The sequence below is a fragment of the Oratosquilla oratoria genome, chromosome 20 (genome assembly GCF_046742065.1).
Source record: "Oratosquilla oratoria isolate Oo_2021 chromosome 20, ASM4674206v1, whole genome shotgun sequence".
NCBI classification, from domain to species: domain Eukaryota; kingdom Metazoa; phylum Arthropoda; class Malacostraca; order Stomatopoda; family Squillidae; genus Oratosquilla; species Oratosquilla oratoria.
In genome coordinates this window covers 2,985,080-3,004,396 of record NC_134796.1, presented here as the reverse complement: position 1 = coordinate 3,004,396, position 19,317 = coordinate 2,985,080, and the positions used below count along the sequence as shown (strand labels likewise).

Here is a 19,317-nt window from a genome sequence, read left to right as displayed (position 1 = left end):
CGTGTCTATATGTGTGTATGTACGGGTGTGTGCATGTGTGTGTGTGTTTCTACGCACACATGAATGTGTTCGCGTGTTCATGCGAACAGGAGTGACCTGCACGTGTCCTTGAATTAAAGCGAGGACAAGAACTTTTCCGTGAGACTCGGCTCTGGACGTACCTCGAAATTGTGCTGTGTTGTGTCGTCTTTGGGTCACCCGCCCAGTCGGTCTGCCCGGCTGATAGTGCACACTCCCTTGCCACTCGCTGTTTGTTGCACAACTGATAGGACAGGTCCTTATCTGTGTCGCACCGAAACAACAATGTCAAGTATTTCCTTTGCACATTACAGTAAGGAAGCCACGCTTTCGAGTACTGCATTACTTTCAAAGGTGCTTGAACTTGTATATATATATATATATATATATATTTAAGATAGTGATGCTCATTTTTATCAAAACAATTCCGAGACCAATTTATTTGATTTATTTATTCGTTTATTTATGATTTTATTTTTGCCTGTCATAAGCTGTTTTTTTTTTTTGTGTATTCGATTTTTAATTAAACCCTCCGCTTCTTTCGATGTAATAGTTGTAATCTTTCCTTGTCGAGTGGAGTGTCGGCTATTGACTATACAAGTTCTATGCAGTCGAATATTCGGGTCTTCAGTGATACCACTGGCCAGTCAAACAGCATTTTCACGTGACTGAAGACTAACCACCACAGAATAATGCTGATCCCTTTTATCTTGTTGTTCTCCTTTCAGCCATCTCACTAAATTTTCTTTTCCTGGAACTTTGTGACAGAAATAAATAAATAAATAAATAAAAAATACCACTGTAGTCTCCTGCGAAGAAAGAGCGAAACGAAAATGGGTATTGTTCCGTTTTCTTTTCTCGTCATATCTTAGGCTCAGTTAGAAAAAAAAAGAAGTAATATACATGTGTGGGTGGATTGAAAATTTTCATGAGATGTAAGAAATTGGTGATGAAAGCAACGAGAAGGTTATACGAAGGAGTGATTATACCAACGGTAAAGAGTAAAATATTACTTTTTGTATGAATAGCTGACGAAAAATATAAGAATAGATAAAGTGTAAAGATGAAGCAAGGAACAGCGGCAAGATGGGATTTATCGTACAGGACAGAACAGAGTACTGAAAAGCTTTGGGTATATAAAAAGAAAAGACCCAAACCTTAGGGTGCTGGTCCGAGAACTTCCAGACCCTCTTATGCCTTTGCTTTTACTTTTAGGAATGTGCCCTGTGGGGCTACAAGGAGAAGGATGCCTAGTCCCAATCCCCGTCCCTTTCTTCTCGCCTCTTACGATCCAAGTGGACAGGGTGCAGGGATGACCCGTCATCTAGGAGGTGCTAAGATGGGAGGGAGGGTGGAGGGGTGTGGAATGTTTTCAGGGATGGAATGGGTGGGAATGATTTTATGCCTTTTCCTTTTTGGCTACCTCCCTAGTAAGGGGGAAAAAGCCTTGGTATATGTATGTATGTATATAAAAAGAATGAACAAGGAAAGACGGGCAATAAGGGGTGGAAAACAGAAATGGATGGAATAAGCTTGTTAAGAAAACCGAAAATAAGATGGAGGCTTGGGGAAAGGGCGCCTTGGAATTTCTATCGAGCAAGGAAGAGAGAATTTGTTTCTTTAAGCATGAACAAAATCAAGAGACAAAAAATCCCAGAACGTAGTAGATTGCTCACTCTTGATATAGTTTCTTTATTCACTAAACATAAATGTAGATGACGTTCTCAGTTTTTGGGAAACAAAGGAATGGAATAAATGGAAGATGCGTGAATGGATAAAAGGAGCATGCAGTCCGTATATATATTCACCATACAACGAATCTGTGCATGAAACCAACACAGGCTATGAGATCATGCTTTGGAAGAGATGTACTTTGCTCAATCGCCTTTTAGTCAGGCAGTGCGACGGAAAAAATGTGACTTTTTATCTCCAAACTGTGGAGATAAGAGTTGCCTGTTAAACGGGTTTTATTTGTTTATGATGATGGTTATGGTCTGACTAGCCAATTCCCTTACAAGGTAGAAAACATCCATTGACATTTGTGCGTGGGCGCGCATGGTTATGCATTTCCCTAGTTGTATTATACGAGATGGGAGCTATGCTCGTAGTAACCCGTCTTTGTATCTTTCAGCATTTAGTTTGTTCTTAAATTCTTGAATAGTATTTGCACATACTGTTGCCTCTTCTAGCCAATTCCCTTACAAGGTAGAAAACATCCATTGATGTACGTGAGCGCGCATGTTTGTGCATTTCCCTAGTTGTATTATACGAGAAGGGAGCTATGCTCGTAGTAACCCGTCTTTGTATCTTTCAGCATCAAGTTTGTTCTTAAATTCTAGAATAGTATTTGCAGACACTGTTGCCTCATCCAATTTATTCCAGATATGCACCACTGTGTGGGAAGCTATTCGGAGAAATGGCAAATGAACTTTAATATCTCCAAGTGTAGCGTGTTAAATGTAGGGCTACACAACCCCAAAAATAGATACATCTTAGATAACACGTTTTTAGAAAAACCTGAGTGCGAGAGGGACTTGGGAGTTCTGGTGAGTCCGGAACTTAAAACCAGGAAGCAGTGCATTAGCGCCAGAAATAAAGCTAACAGAGCATTAGGTTTCATTGCTAGGACGGTAACGAATAGAAGTGCAGAGGTAATTATTAAACTCTATCTAGCGATAGTTAGACCCATCCTTGACTATGCGGTACAATTTTGGTCTCCGTCCTACAGAATGGACATAAATTCACTAGAATCAGTACAGAGAAGAATGACCAAAATGATACATGGACTCGGAAATTTGCCTTACGAAGAGAGGCTTAGGCACCTAAACTTACACTCTCTGGAAAGATGTAGAGGGCGGGGTGATCTAATACAAGTGTTCAAGTGGATCAAAGGCAACAAGGTAATCATATTAAAACAACAGGGCAGGACTCACAGTAATGGGTATAAACTGGACAAATTTAGATTTAAGAAGGAAATAGGCAAAAATTGGTTTACTAATAGGGTGGTCGATGAATGGAATAAACTTAGTAACCATGTAGTAAGCGCTGAAACTATCAGTTGTTTTAAAAAACGATTAGACAACTTTATGGATGAGGACGACAGGTGGTGATGGATACGGAGCTGCCTAGTGTAGGCCTTATGGTCTCTTGCAGTCTCCTTTATTCTTATGTTCTTCTGTTCTTATTTATATGTATATATATATATATATATATATATATATATATATGTATATATAAACATATACACGTACACCGCACACACACACACACACACACACACACACACACACACACACATATATATATATATATATATATATATATATAAACATAAATACACACACGCACACACACACGCACACACACACACACACACACACACATATATATATATATATATATATATATATATATATATATATAATTTATAGACAACACTGTTGTTGTTAGGAGGGCTGTTCTTAATCAAAGTTTTCTTAATGGTGTGGTCATATTTAAGAACAGCCCTCCTATTAACAACGGTGTGGTCTATAGAATTCCTTGCCAAGATGGTAACAAATCTTATATTGGACAACCTAGGAAAAACTTGGAAACAAGGATTTCCCAACATAAATATAGTGCGAGATCTGCCCAGGAAAATAATGCGTTATTTCAACACAAAGCATTATACAACCATCATATTGATTGGTCTAAAGCAACAATTTTAGCCAAAGGAAAAAGCCTAGAAGAAAGAAATATAATAGAATCCTGCTTAATATCAGGCACGTTTGATAAAATCATAAACTTAAGCTATGGTCATTTTAAATGTGATAAATTGGTAACCCAAATGGTCACTAAGATCTTTCCGCCAGATTGAGCCTTATGTGTTGGTCAGGTCGATAGAGGTAAGGTCATCCCCCTTTCCCCCACTGTATTGTCTCCCCCCTTCCCCCCTATGGTTGCTACCTGATACTTACATTTAAACATAACTCTGTATATCTGCCATTTAGTCTGAAGATGTAATATACGAAAGTACTTACTGTCTACAAGTTTCCCTTCTGTGGTTATTTTGCATTTTTGTATCACGGTGATATGATTGCTTGCATATATATATATATATATATATATGTATATATATATATATATATACATATATATATATATGTATATATATATCCTCGGGTAAAAGGTAATAAAATTCCCTAAGATAAATATCTCGATTTTATCATCTTTTACAGTCTAAGAAGTCTTCCAACCTTTTATTACGAAACAAACCCCCTTCCTCCCCCAGAGCCCCTCCAGAGGAGAAACGTCATCTACGTGCATACATGTCAACACGAGGACTGTGGAACTCGTACTTCTTATGTACGAATGACGACTACTCGCCTCTCCAGACACCTCACTTGCCACCTACAGACAGGATCCATCAAGAACCACTACCAACACGACCATGGAATCCCTGAGAACTTCTGGTTAAAGGCACCACAATCCTGGACCAGGATGACGATGCCCATCGCCTTTGACTACTGGAAGTTCTTTATATAAAAGATTTATCGCCCTCAATCAACCATGGAATCCCCCGCCCCGAACGATAGAGCTTCTGGTCAAAGGCACCATAACCCTGGACCAGAATGACGATGCCCGTCGCCTTTCATTATTAGAAACTCTTTTAGATAAAAGATTTATCGCCATCAATCAACATCCAGAGTGGTGCTCTCCTGACCCTTCCCTGCAGTAGAGACATCTCGCCACTCCTCCGTTAAGGCTCTCCACGGAGTGCCATGTACTTAGATGTTCAGTAATATTGTACTGACCTTTCCCAATGCTAGTTTTTTGTGTTTATAACCCATGTATCAAAAGCCATTGTATTCAGTTGAAAATGTAACAAGAGTTACGAAACATCCTGCTAGAAAATAACAGAATTTACTTTATTCGTCTCCATGCCCTACACTTTCGGAGAATTCCTGTATTCCTTATGTAAGGATAAGAAACGCCTCTCTCAAAGAATTGAAAGTTTTCAGAAAAAGTTCATCAACGCCGAGATTTGCATTGTATTCAATACTACATGCATTAGAGAAAAATTGCTGCCGAAATACACAAACATATATATATATATATATATATATATATATATATATATATATATATATATACATATATACAGGTAGTTCTCGTTTTGTGCATGTTCTTTATGTGTGAATTTGCTTAGATGTGACATTAGAAATATTATAATTTATTAAAATTGTGCAATCTGTTCACTAAGATGCAATTTCCCCAATGGCATTTCAAACAGTGCGCCAGATGCATAGTTCCGCTACCTGCCGACAGGCAGCCACTCCCGCTCCCAGTTTAATGTTTGCAGCCCTCTTGTCTGTTTACAGTCACAGCCAGACCAGCCAGTTCACTTATTCGTCAAGATAGCCCCAAAACGTCCTTCATCTTTTCCTGGAACCAGCAGCGGCCCTCCAGCTAAGAAAATACAGCGCAAGTCTATTACTCTGGCTAAGAAGACGGAAATTTTGAGCCGGTATGACCAAGGATAAAAATCTTCGGTCTTATCTCATGCCTTGAGATTGGGGGAGAGCACACTGCGGCGCGTCCGAGACAATGCTGCAAAAATACGAGCAACTGTGGAAGCAGGTTCGTCTAGGACATTGCAGAGGGTAGCCTACAGCAGATCGTCGGTCATGGAGAGGATGGAAAAAATGCTGGCGAATTGGATTCAACACCAGAACAAGAACAGCATTCCTGTTAGTTTGGCCATCATTCAGGAAAAAGCTAAAAGCCTCATTAACGACATCGAAGGAAATGACGGGCCAAATACATCCTTCCAAGCAAGTTCTGGTTGGTTTGCAAAATTTAAGCTAAGACACGGGTTTCATAACATCAAAATGACCGGAGAAGCAGCATCAGCAGACACAGAATCGGCCAGGAAATTCCCAGAGATGCTTAAGAAGACCCTGGAAGAAGGACAATACTCATCCAAGCAAGTGTTCAATGTAGACGAGACCGGCCTTTACTGGAAGAAGATGCCAGCGAGGACGTACATCGCACAGGAGGAGAAGACGGCGCCTGGTTTTAAGGCGTCCAAGGACCGCCTGACGCTGCTGCTGGGGGCCAACGCTGAGGGGGACTGCAGGCTGAAGCCTGTCCTCATCTATCACTCTCAGAACCCCAGAGCCCTTAAGGTAAGATTGGTTTATTTAATATTTATTTATTTATTCTACAGTTCTTATGTTGTTATTGTTATTGATTGTGTTAAATAATAAAATATTTAATACCGTTAATTAATCAGGGTTTGTGAAGTGTACACAAGTGACATTAAAAATACTTAGGTTTGTGATGCAAGCGACTGGCTTATACGTTTTCTTTGTTAAGGAAAAGGAGCGTGGCCACACCTTAATTCTCGGATAATTTGTGTGTTTCAGGGATATGACCGGGCTTTCCTGCCAGTCCATTGGTACGCCAACAAGAAGGGCTGGATGACTGGGAAAATATTCAGTGACTACTACAAGAACAAGTTGCACAGCGAGCTGAAAGCCTACTGCAACAAGGAAGGCATCCCCTTCAAGATCTTGTTGCTGGTAGACAATGCTCCCAGTCATCCAGCCAGTCTTGAAAATCTAGAATTAAAATGCTAGTTTCTTTAGCTAAATTGATAAACCCTCCTCGATGATTCGATGAATTATTAGTTCAAATATATGCTGATTCAACAATTCTTCTAGTGAATTTATCAAAACCTTTATGTAGCACTCCAGCTTCTCTCCAAAATCAGGTATGAACATAGCTAAAATAACTAACAAGAGGATAGGTGATTTAATAAAGACTTCTGAAAAGATAACCAATTCCGAAAACAGCGTCGTATACAAAATCCCTTGCAATAGTTGCTCAATGGCTTATTTTGGCGAATCGTCAAGAGGATTAGAAAAAAGAATTTATGAACATAAAAACGACATAAAAGCACATAGGACATCTAATTCTTTAGTAGTTCATGCGGAAAAATTCGATCATTTACCAAACTGGAGAGAAGCTGAAGTGCTACATAAAGGTTTTGATAAATTTACTAGAAGAATTGTTGAATCAGCATATATTTCAACTAATAATTCATCGAATCATCGAGGAGGGTTTATCAATTTAGCTAAAGAAACTAGTATTTTAATTCTAAAACACGCCAGAAAAACGACCTTTCCCAAGTGTCCGAAAAGATAATTAAATTTAGTACATAAACTTCAATTGCAGTTCTACATACACTCTCTGAAGAAGTTCTACGCGAACGAAACGTTAGAGTGTTTAGGGTTCCGAGCCTTCCCCTGTGTCTATGTTCTCCATCATCCAAATAATTTGTCTAAAATACTTATCAATATATATATATATATATATATATATATATATATATATATATATATATATATATATATGTGTGTGTGTGTGTGTGTGTGTGTGTGTGTGTGTGTGTGTGTGTGTGTGTGTGTGTGTGTGTGTGTGTGTGTGTGTGTGTATGGATATATACCCCCATACACTCCGCTGGGGGTAAGGAGATTGGGTGAGATGGGAAAAAGGTCGGTTCAACTGATACGATGGTGTCACAGTGATGAGACGAAACGTCTACCCTAGACAGAATAAAAAATTTGAAGGACCTCACCATACTTCCCCGGTGAACACGAGACTCATGACTGATGTAGTAAAGCATGCCTATGTTGTGTTACCATTGGGGACAGGAGGATATCCTTTGTGTCGTAACAGATGGATGTGATTGTTCGTGCAGATGAAGACCAAGCGGTCGCCTACGCAGGACGTGTCCGTTTGGTACTCAGAAGGATTTTGTTCGTTTACGGACGAGGCACCATGAGTCAGGTGAGGCTCTTGCAACTGCAGCCATGAGATGGGAGGCTTCATCTCCCTTTCTTCCAGGAACTGGAAAGTGTAAATGGAGCTACACATGTCACAGAGATGCACACATACATACGAACATAGAGACGCACACGTATATTCGATCACGCACACACATGCACACACGAATACGCATACACACATATATTTACAAGCAAACGGGCACAAATACGTGTACTCTCTCTCTCTCTCACACACACACACACGCACACACAAACACACATACATATACACAAATCCACACACACACAAACACACACGCACAGACACACACACACACACACACACACGCACACACACACACACATTTACACGCAAACGGGCACAAATACGCACACACAACCCACCCACCCCCACACAAACACGTACGCACGTACACAAACCCACACATACACAAACGCACACACAAACATAAACATACACGCACACACATACACACACACACGCATACAAACACGCACGCACGCGAGAATACACACACACATACACGCACACTCGTAGCACGGTTGGTAGAGTTACCGGCTGCCACTACGAAGGTCCGGGTTCGCATCCCGCCCAGGGCTGAATTAATTTCAGCATCGCTGCGCTGCGAGTCGTTACTCTAACTCTCGTGGGCAGGGAGTTGGGTGTACGTGTGCGTGTAAGGTCACAGCATTACCCATAGATCGGTCATATGAGCTCTAAGTTCTCTTTCGGGAGGGAAATAGTTGTGTATCACGTGTCCAACACGTGATCCAAGACCACGGTGAATCACACATACACGCCCACGGGGGCCCACACACGCACACACATACACCATACACACCCACACCCACACATATGTATGTGTATATATATATACATATATATATATATATATATTTATATATATATATAGACCGCCATTATATATTTTTATATACACATTCCTGTATATATATATATATATATATATATATATATATACATATATATATATATATATAAAGTGACCACATATGCCACTGCACGACCTCCAATAACAGAATCTGGTACTCACAAACCCCGCTCCCATACAAGAACCATGAGAGGTAAAGCATATAAGCTGTGTACTCAAAGCGGTTGCAGGCATGCATTTTATTCCTTTTTTTGGGGGGGGGGTAGGGGGTTGCCGGATTTTAAAATATAAAGAAAAATATATCGGATTCAGACAAAAAAAAAAAAAAAAAGGCATTACTGTGTATAAGCTGTTCATGCGAATCTCATTAAACTATGCGTCCACAGGCTGATTTTCCCTAATCAATAACACATAGGAAAACTACACGGTACAAGATAAAAATTACAAATAACAAGGTAAAAATAATAACACCTGTCCCCACATCTATGGGCGTACCCAGAAACAAAAATATTCTTTATACACATACATGCATATACCATGGGTTTTTCCCCTTACAAGGAAGGTAGCCAAAATCAAAAGGCATAAATCCACTCCCATCCATTTCATCTCCACTAGCTCCACTACCCCTTCTTCCCTCTTTTCTTGGCTCCTCCTGGATGACGGGTCATCCCTGCATCTCGCCCACTGCCCAGGGTCAAAAACAATGCAGCAAGACACATTTAGAACAACTCTGTTTTCGATCGTTCAACCAATTACTAGTCCAACTTAATAAGCTACCACTTATTCCGTGTAAAGCTAGTTTAGTAAGGTCTTTCGTGGAGGACGATATCAAAAACTTTTGCAAAAAGTCTAGATATGTTAAATCCATATTGTTTCTTTTGTCATAATTCGAGATGACTGTGTTGTAGAATTCGAGTAAGCTAGTCACGTAAGAACGTTTCCGTCTGAAACTATGCACTTTCTCCAGTCTCTCTCCCTTAAAACTCACCTCCAAACTGCTGCCATCCTTTCCCCTTGTACATATCCCTTATTTTTACCCAAATTTTTCTTCAACTTCCTTCTTTCGCACACCTTCCCAAACTCCGTCACTAACTTCCTTAATGCCCCCTCTGATCCTGCTACAAGCGCAATGTCGTCGACAAACAACAACTGGCTTATGTCTCATTTTTTTTTCCATTTTCTTTGATCAACTCCAACCCCTTGTCCATTACTCTTGCATTTACCTCCTGCACCACCCCATCCATGTACACATTGACCAGACAATGGGACGTGACGCATCACTGGCGAAGCTCCACATTGAACTCAAACCACTCACTCTCTCAATTTCTAATTCTAACACAGGCTCTACTACTCTCGTAAAAATTCTTGACTGCTCTTAACAGTTTTCCTCCTATCCCATATATCTGCAAAGTCTCCCACAGTGCCTTCCTGTCTATCTTGTCATAAGCCTTTTCCAAATTCATAAACGCCCAAAAAATATCCTCACCCTTTGCTAAACCTTTCTCACATATCTATTTTATCACAAAAATCTGATCCACGCAACACTTAACTTTCCTAAACATTGTTTCTCTTGAATTACGCCCTCTGTTCCTATCCTAATTCTCTCAGTCAAAACCCTCCCATAAACTTTCCCAACTACACTCTACAAACTGATCCCTCTTAAACTATTACACTGACATGTCCCCTTTTCCCTTGTAAAGTGGAACTATACGGGCACCCTCTTTTAGACAAACATTGAACAACCTCACCAGCCAATCCGTCATCAGTGTACCTCCATTTTTTAGACACTCTGCATGGCACCCATTTAACCCAGGTGACTTCCCTGCTCTCATTATTTTAATCTCTGCTTTCACCTAATTACTTCTTATTTCTCTCCTTTTTTCTCATCCATCACTCTCATTTTCTTAGCGCCTCCATTGCAACCATCTTTCCCTCTTTACTTTTTTCACGTTTACCAACTCCCTAAACTATTCTACCCATCTTCCTGTTACCACTGCCTCTTCCATTATCATCTCTCCATATTCAACAAAAACCCACTGTGTTGGATAAGAAGAAATGAAATAAATGAATTCCATATATTTCGATCACGGACTGTGATCCTCTTCAGTGGAATTCCACTGAAGAGGATCACAGTCCGTGATCGAAATATATGGAATTCATTTATTTCATTTCTTCTTATCCAACACAGTGGGTTTTTGTTGAATCTTTACGAATGTGTTACGACATTACTTTATAGTTATCTCTCCATATACACCAATAAACGTTAAAAAACAGTTTAACGCCTATTTTTTGGAGCCCGTTCATCCATCACACCACAGTACATGTCAAAATATTTACCCCTGCGACATATACACAACTATATCTAAATCTATCCAAATTTCCCAACAACACAACCATATGATACCACATACATAATCGAACTAAACAAACATTACACGACAGATTAAACAACTTTGTCCTTAGGCAAGTAACGCCTAGAGGAGAAAACGTTTCAGAAACACACAAGAGCCACATTGTCTCCAATTAGGCCACCAACCAGCATTGAAACACTGACAATGTTGAAATGTCCTGGGAGCAGACACCATCTACACAAGATATACACACCGTGCTAAAGACAGAACCTCTAATCTTATACTGCTTAACAAACTACGGCCAAGAGCACAAAACTTCTTACTGTAGTGAGTGACAGTCTAAGCTAGGGATAGACAAACAGGTTGAAATATACAGATAGGTCTCTCCTCTGAATTTGATATATTCCAACATCTAGAACATGATTACCACAAAATTCAATTTCGCAGTTATCAATTAACCCATTGAACATATACCCGGTAGGAAAATGGTATGTTATAACACATTTATAAAAGTTCACTATAAACCCACTGTCGGAGAAATAATAACGGAAATAAAGGGAAACTGTATATTTCGACTACTGATTCTGCTGAAGAGGACTACAGTCAGTAGTCGAAATATACAGTTTCCATTTATTTCCGTTATTATTTCTCCGACAGTGGGTTTATAGTGAACATACACCTGGTAAAATCGATGTTTTTTTCGATGTTTCCTGATGAACTGCATGGGTTATAATAGCCCAGTATTGGCTGTATATATTTCAGGATCCTACACAAAAGCAAACTTTTCCACTTTTATGTATATCAACATCAACCATCATAAACCGATTGACTTTGTCAGGCTACCTCTTTTCACACAGAACATCCATTACCCCAAAAATATGGGTCCATTACCCCACTGGGGCAATTTACCCCGGGGTAACACTGATCTAGAATGAAAAGCTTTAGAATCTATATTTAGCCATGACATTGGTGTGACGTCACTGATCACTCCGGATAAAAATGACACCAAAGGAGAGTTGGGTGGGTCCCGGAAGACGCCTACACCTGCCGTCACAGCCTACCTCATGGGTGGGCAACCCTTGGCACGCGTGCCAAATCTGGAATACTAACAACTTATGCAAAATATATATATACAACTTCTTTTGTATGACCATTGGTAAGTACATGCTGCGCTGGGCGGCGGATTGAGGCCCTTGGAGATGAAGGGAGGGACCCATACTCGTATGTAGACCTAAAATTTTACTCCGTTGGCACGCGAAGAGGCTGATATTGGCACCCACACTGGAAAAGGTTGCCCACCTCTGGCCTAGGTTGTAATTTGCAACCTACAACCCCATCCTGATCCAGCAAATCATGAGATATTTATGGCGTGATTCGCGTCACCAAAACAACTATTGTGCCCTTCCGTACAACTCTGATGAACGTTGTAATAAAGTTGTAATCCTATCTTACAACGGTGCAAGTTGACCAAACTTCTTGGATTCGTGTCTTGGAATAAAATGACCACACTATCCAGATGTCTAGCGGCAACATTTGCATCATAAGGCTACAGACGCGCGAGAGGCTGTTCAGCCGCTCAACCGCTGCGGCTGTTTAGCCGTTTTTATAGAACAAACTACTTTTAATGGAATTGCGCGCATTAGCGGTTAAGTAACTAATGCGCGCAATTCCATTAAAAGTAGTGTGTTCTATAAAAACGGCTAAACAGCCGGAGCGGTTGAGCGGCTAAACAGCCTCTCGTGCGTTTCATCCTTAATATGTCAGAGTGTACCAGAATGCTTTAGATTGCGTCAGAATGCGTAGAATTACGTTATCTTAGACTGCGTCGGGTCAGGCCGCACTGCGTCGGTTCAGACAGGACTAGTTCTACCACTGGGGATTTACACGGATATTTCTAATAACTCGCCTAAATTGGGCAACTTCCTATGCATTTTCTCAGGCAGCCATCAGGTGATTTTATTCAGGGGAATGTACACTAATATTCTTCCCCTTTGATTTCCGAGGTTCAAAGCCTAATTGGAATAATCAGGTCATGCTAAATGTTCCTTTTACGTACATGTTCTGGGTGCTGTTAAATGATTTTAATTACCTGGGGGATTCCTCCTTTACAACCTTTCTACTCTATAAGTCCTTTCAAGACGACGTACATATCCTTATATTATATTCTGGCTGCCCTTGAGGGAAAATGTCAGTATGAAACGTTTTTTATTTATTTCTGACCCACTTCTTGATAGCTTCACTCGAGTACGGACTTGCTAACGGGTTATCGACCTATCAAAACCCTGTTACAGACCAGGTTTGTCACCCCAAATGAATAAAATCCTCTGGAATTAGCTCATTCAGAAACCTAAAATATACGTCATCGTGGCGATCATTATTTTTTTAAACCCTTCGTCTATTATTGCGCTGGCGGCGGAATCGGTAGCGTGTTGGCCTCGCTTTCACTTACTTGTGGGTTCGAATCCCGCACTTCTCTCAGATTCCCAGCAGTGACTGTTACCTATCCAGGAGGTGCCAAGATAGGAGGGAGGGAGGAGGGTGGAGGGGAGTGGAATATATGGGAAATGAAATGGGTGGGAGTGATTTCTATGCCTTTTTCTTTTTGGCTACCCCCCGTGTAAGGGGGAAAATGCCTTTGGTATATGTATGTATGTATGATTGGTACTTGCCCCAACAGTCCACGTGCATAGGACAAAGGTAACGGCTTCGGCCGCAGCTACTCAGCGTCTCCTGGCGTACATTCCTCACCACCACTTTCTGCAACAGCTCCTGTATTTCAACATTTCTTTCCGTCTACCAAGAGACGGTTTTATTCATCCATAGACAGGCTCCCTTCTCCTCCATACTAGTTCGAACGAAATCTACGAGAGCACAGACCATTCCATTCAGTTCATGAAGAACCGTTGCCCACGAAGGGTCTAATCTAGACATGTTTGTAATCCCAAGGGTCACCTCTCAGTTGGATGAAATCCTCTCGTTTATCTTTCTTAGCCGGGGATCCGTGAGATATCTTATCGAGATGCCATACCGTAGAAAGGGTCCATTGCTGTCTATAGTGTCTGTAAATAAGATAATAGGAAGAGCCCTATAGATAAGTATTTGATAACCTATTTCTAAATACTTCGAGCCCCATTTGAATCGGGGTCTAGTTTCTGACGATTGAGATTACCTGGCGGGTTTTGACACAACAGAATGCGTACATAGAATACCGTGCAAAGTTCGTTTCACAGGTTTTATTCTGGCTAACAACATATGATTATATCCTGAATCTATTCAGAGATCTCAGAATTGCGTAGAATGTGTTATTCTTGGGTGTTTAAATAGTATATACAACATTATATCATTCACTTCCGACGCCATTCTGAACTCATTGCAATATGAAGACCCAGCCTCCTTTTGCAGCAGAAGTCACTGCAAGGACCCGTTCCGAGGCCTTCGTCATTTGACCCGACCAGTTGCCTCCCCCACCTCCTCCTCCTGTTTCGCCAGAAAGGTTACCTAACACCTAGGAGGGTCTAGACTCTAGAGAGACGGAAATAACCCTCATGGCAAGGTGCCTCGTCCTCTGCAACGCGAAGTCACGTGCGGCCACGAATGTTGCAGACGGCAACGGACTCTATGACCTGCTTGACGATGATGACAACACGGCATTTATGTCTTGGGATCTCTAAGAACCCTTTGGGTATCTTACTCGACTTCCATATTTCCTGTGTCTGCTATCAAGCGATTTTATTCAGATAAGGGGAAAGCCACGAACGCTAGAGAGAGGAGTATGGTGATATCCCTTTCACGGTTTGTTCTGGTTTATATAATGAACTCATTTTAGTGCTCCATTTGGAAGGAGAGGACAAATACGCTAATGGCTAAACGACATTGCTCGAAGTATTTTATAACTTTGCCCCGTTTAAATCCCTATTAAATCTATTCACCTTACCTAACCAACCAAACCTAATCCAACCAAACCTAATTTAAGCCTATCCTAAGCTAACCTAATCTAACCTATCCTAACCACCCTAACCTAACCTAACCAACCTAGACTAACCTAACCAATCTCAACTAGCCTAACCTAACCTATCCCAATCAAGCTAACCTAACCTAACCAACCTAACCTAGACAACCTAACTTAAACAATCAAACCTAACCAACCTAACCTAACTTGTAAAGATTAGGCAACCACAGAATGAGATTGTTAAGATCAGCTTCTAAAAATAACCATCGGGTACTCTTGAGTTGCAAATCTTGACAACGTCCTTCAAATACTTCAGTATGGTTGTTCAACTTGGAAAAATTTTTCTGGCTAGCGCCATAAATTTCATTCAGCTACAATGATGGCACCTTAAAGCCTTTAATTGCCTTGAGGTCAAGGTGTATACATGTATATGCACCAATATGTATGTATATTCATGTATTTACCAACCGGATTTAATCATCGTGGTGAAGTACTGTGGATAGGAAGGTGATCCTGCAATGACCCCCAATAATGAATATGTCTATACCCAAAGCGAATCGCTAGTAAGAGCGAAAATAATTGCAAATTATTTCCGATAGTCGAAAATTATTTGCAATGATATGTGCTGTTACAAGCGATTCACTGGGTATTTACAACGACGAAAGCCCATCAGGGGTTTATACCAGCATCACTACTGCCTAAAAGTTCAGCTCAGGTCTTTGAAAATTAGGTAAGGACGGCAGTTAGCGGTCTAATTAGATCAACTTCAAGGTAGGACCTCTTGCAGCGCTTATAGCTCAGTCGATAAAGCTTTGGCCTGGCGTTCAGCGAGGCCTCGGTTCGAACCCTGAGGCGACTGTCGGACATTATTAGCATATATGTCTATGTCTATACATCAATACGATGTGAATGCCACGTACCTTTTTCACACTCGATGTTAACACGCCTTTATAAGAATGAAAGAGACTGCAAGAGACCATAAGGCCTACACTAGGCAGTCCCATGTCTATTATCGCCTATCATCACTATCCATTAAGTCATCTAACCTTCTCTTAAAGCAGTGGTTCCCAATCCCAGGGTCGCGAGGGTGTTTTTGAGGGTCGCCAGAGGGTCTTACAAAAATATGTTAATAATTCTTTTTTATTTTTATTTTTTCATTCAAGTTTCAAATGCATTTAAATTCATTGTGCTAGTAAATATAAACTGAACTATAAAAACGAAAGTTTATAAACATTATGCAAGTACGTAGAAATATAACATGAAATGGTTGAATTTATCATTACAATTAGGGTCGCGACTCCAGGCTAAGAGTGGATTTAGGGTCGCAGCCAAAAAAGGTTGGGAAACACTGTTGGGAAGCAACCGATAGTTTCAGCGCTTATTACATAGTTACTAAATTGTTGTCTCAATGAAAATATGATAAAATGACAGGCCAAGAGTGCAAAGGTTACCGTGAGAGTTAAAATTTATTCATACAACGGAATGTATAAATGTCCTGCTTCTAATTTCAAAACGTGTAATTAAAAAACACAAGTGTCAAAACTTCCGACCCTCGACACTTGCCCACCGGCCATGTTGCCAAATGTTTGTCCGTTCAAATAATTATTATTCGCGCTAAAATTGATCCCTGGTTTCATTAGCACTATCGGGATGTGTGATAGCAATATTTTTCACACAAAACTTACGAAAACATTAATCGTGTCATATGGTTTATAAAAGGAAGACATATAACGAAATTATGAATATACATCAATAAATTTTAGTATCTGACTATCTGTACAAATCATGACTTGATTTTTGTTATAGCAATATCAGGCTGAATTACAGTAGTATAGTATTTCATAAGGTTAGAAAATAATTGTGTGATACCATTTATGAAGAAAAAGTAAAACCCATACAATTATAAGATAAAAAAAAAAAATAGTATTTGACAACTCGTGCTAGAAGTATTGTATCCACGGTGACGTTATTCTCTCTCTCTAGCGCTATCTGGCGAAATCAAAAGCAACATCGTACGGATGGTGAATTCGACTTTAGATAGAACATATTTATTCTTTTCACATTAACTGACACCTCATGGACTACATTCTATTTTCATTATATTCTATGTATATCACATCATTTTACCTATTGTAACTAAAAATCTCAAAGCAAAAAGCATATGCCTGTTGTCGCTTCTGCCCGGTGCAGCCGCTTACAACGACTCCACACTGAAATCCGCTTCTCCCACACACAAAAGTCGTCGGCGACGACTTAAACTCAAGATAAAAGTGCAAATGTCACCACCGGAAACCTTTCGGAGGCGTTTGAGAGTGTGAACTCACTGTGTCTTTTCTTTTGAGCGCAACAGACCAATCATTGCGCTCGCACCGTTTAGGTATTCTCCTCAAGACTGCATAGGGGAAAATTAAGTCACGTGGCGGTCGACGGAAAAAAGTCTGTAAAAACGGTTCAAGCCATCTACGAGTTCAGTAAGAGCCAGGCTTACCTCAGACTAGCAGAATCTTCTGGCAGCAGATAAAATACACACACACACATATATATATATATATATATATACATATATATATATATATACACAATCTCTCTTGATAGCGTATTGGTTTACGTCACTGTAACTTTGTTACGGGTTATAGTCAGCGCAACGAGAAGTGACCGCTAAGGCGGGGTTAGGAGATTTCCCAGTGTTGCCACATCTCCACAGATAACACGGCGCGCACGGCTCACACTGAATGCAGTGTGAGGGGGGCGGGGCCAGAGAATAAATGTAGGGCAACGTCGCTCTCCCTTGCTCATATGCCATGTCTGACTCGAGGAAACGAAACCTTTGTATAGAAAACATTGCTTTGATTTTTACCTCAGTGGTGGTGTGTGACAAAAAATTGGCAACATTATAAAAATATAAAATAAAATTATAAAATAATCATATGTGGCAACACAGGGGGACTCCCAGTACTCCGCCCTAACGGCCATTTCTCAATGCAATGAGTATAGCTGGATTCGAATCTTCGGCTCGTCCACATTTCAATTTCCAACGGATGGCTCCATCGAGACGATTCTCAGTCTTGACTGCGATGGCAGGGAATTAAAAGTGATTTGTGGTAAAAAAAATATATATATATATATATATAGATATCACTATCCCAACACCGTGCATAAGCAAATTGTGAACGTTCAACAAAAACCGAAGGAAGTTGAGTCACCTGGTGTTTATTGTTTGCCCTGCAAAGATTGTGATTTAGTTTACTTGGGTCAAACCGGGAGAGATTTGAACACTAGATTGGCAGAACATAAAAGGTCAATTAGGTATGGGCAAGAAAATTCGGCTGTATTTCTTCATGTCAAAAATAAGAATCATTCTTTCGACTGGGGTAAGGCCAGATTAGTGTTCAAGTCCCACTGCGGTTTCAGGAGGAAAATAGTCGAATCAGCATTAATTGAGGAATGCCCTAATATTAATATTTCTAAAGGGCAGTGGACACCTGACATAATCTCACGCGCAGCAGTAAGCAAGTTAGTGCGGACGTTACATCCCCCCCTCTCTCCTCCGCCACCCCAGTTTGCCCCGCGCCTGAGTGAGGTCAACTGTCCACATCTCTTCTTACTGTAGTTTATAAGTCCCCTCTGTTCTCTATCTTATGTACTTTCCTGAAAAGGGCTACAGTTGATAGCCGAAATATAGGATTCTTCTTTATTCGAAGTTTATTCTTTCTCCGACTGTGGGTTCCTGTGTGTGATATATATATGTATATATATATATATATATATATATATATATATATATATATATATATATTGAGAGAGTGACGATACATATGCCCATATTATGAATTCAACCAAATCCCCCTAAATTAACGAATCGAAAAAGGAAACAATACCAAAATAAAACAATAATTGAATTCATGAATGAATAGAAATTAGACATATAGATTAATGAATACTTGAATAAATGTATTTCTAAATATATGAATACGTCATCAAATGAAAATGAATAAACAAATATATATAATAAATCAATGCATTAATCAAAAGTACAGTATGTTGCAATAAATAAAAAAAGATGAAAGAGTAAAACAACAAACATTTTCAATTCTCAATAAAGCCGACTGCAAACATGAAATAAAATGAAGCAAAACAAAGTAAGATATAATGAAATAGAATAAAATAAGATGAAGATAAAAAAAATAAGATTGAATAAGAATTGAAATAGAATTAGAAAATAATTAGATAAAGTAAAGAGGAGGAACAGGGAGAGAATGTATTAGTACCAGCAG

The 19,317-nt window shown here is 39.9% G+C and overlaps 1 protein-coding gene across 2 annotated transcripts in view; it reads right to left on the bottom strand.

Moving 5' to 3' along the window:
- The window catches only part of LOC143036374 (beta-1,4-glucuronyltransferase 1-like), an 86,147-nt gene that overhangs the window by 11,656 nt on the left and 55,174 nt on the right, over positions 1–19,317 (bottom strand). The window lies entirely within an intron of this gene.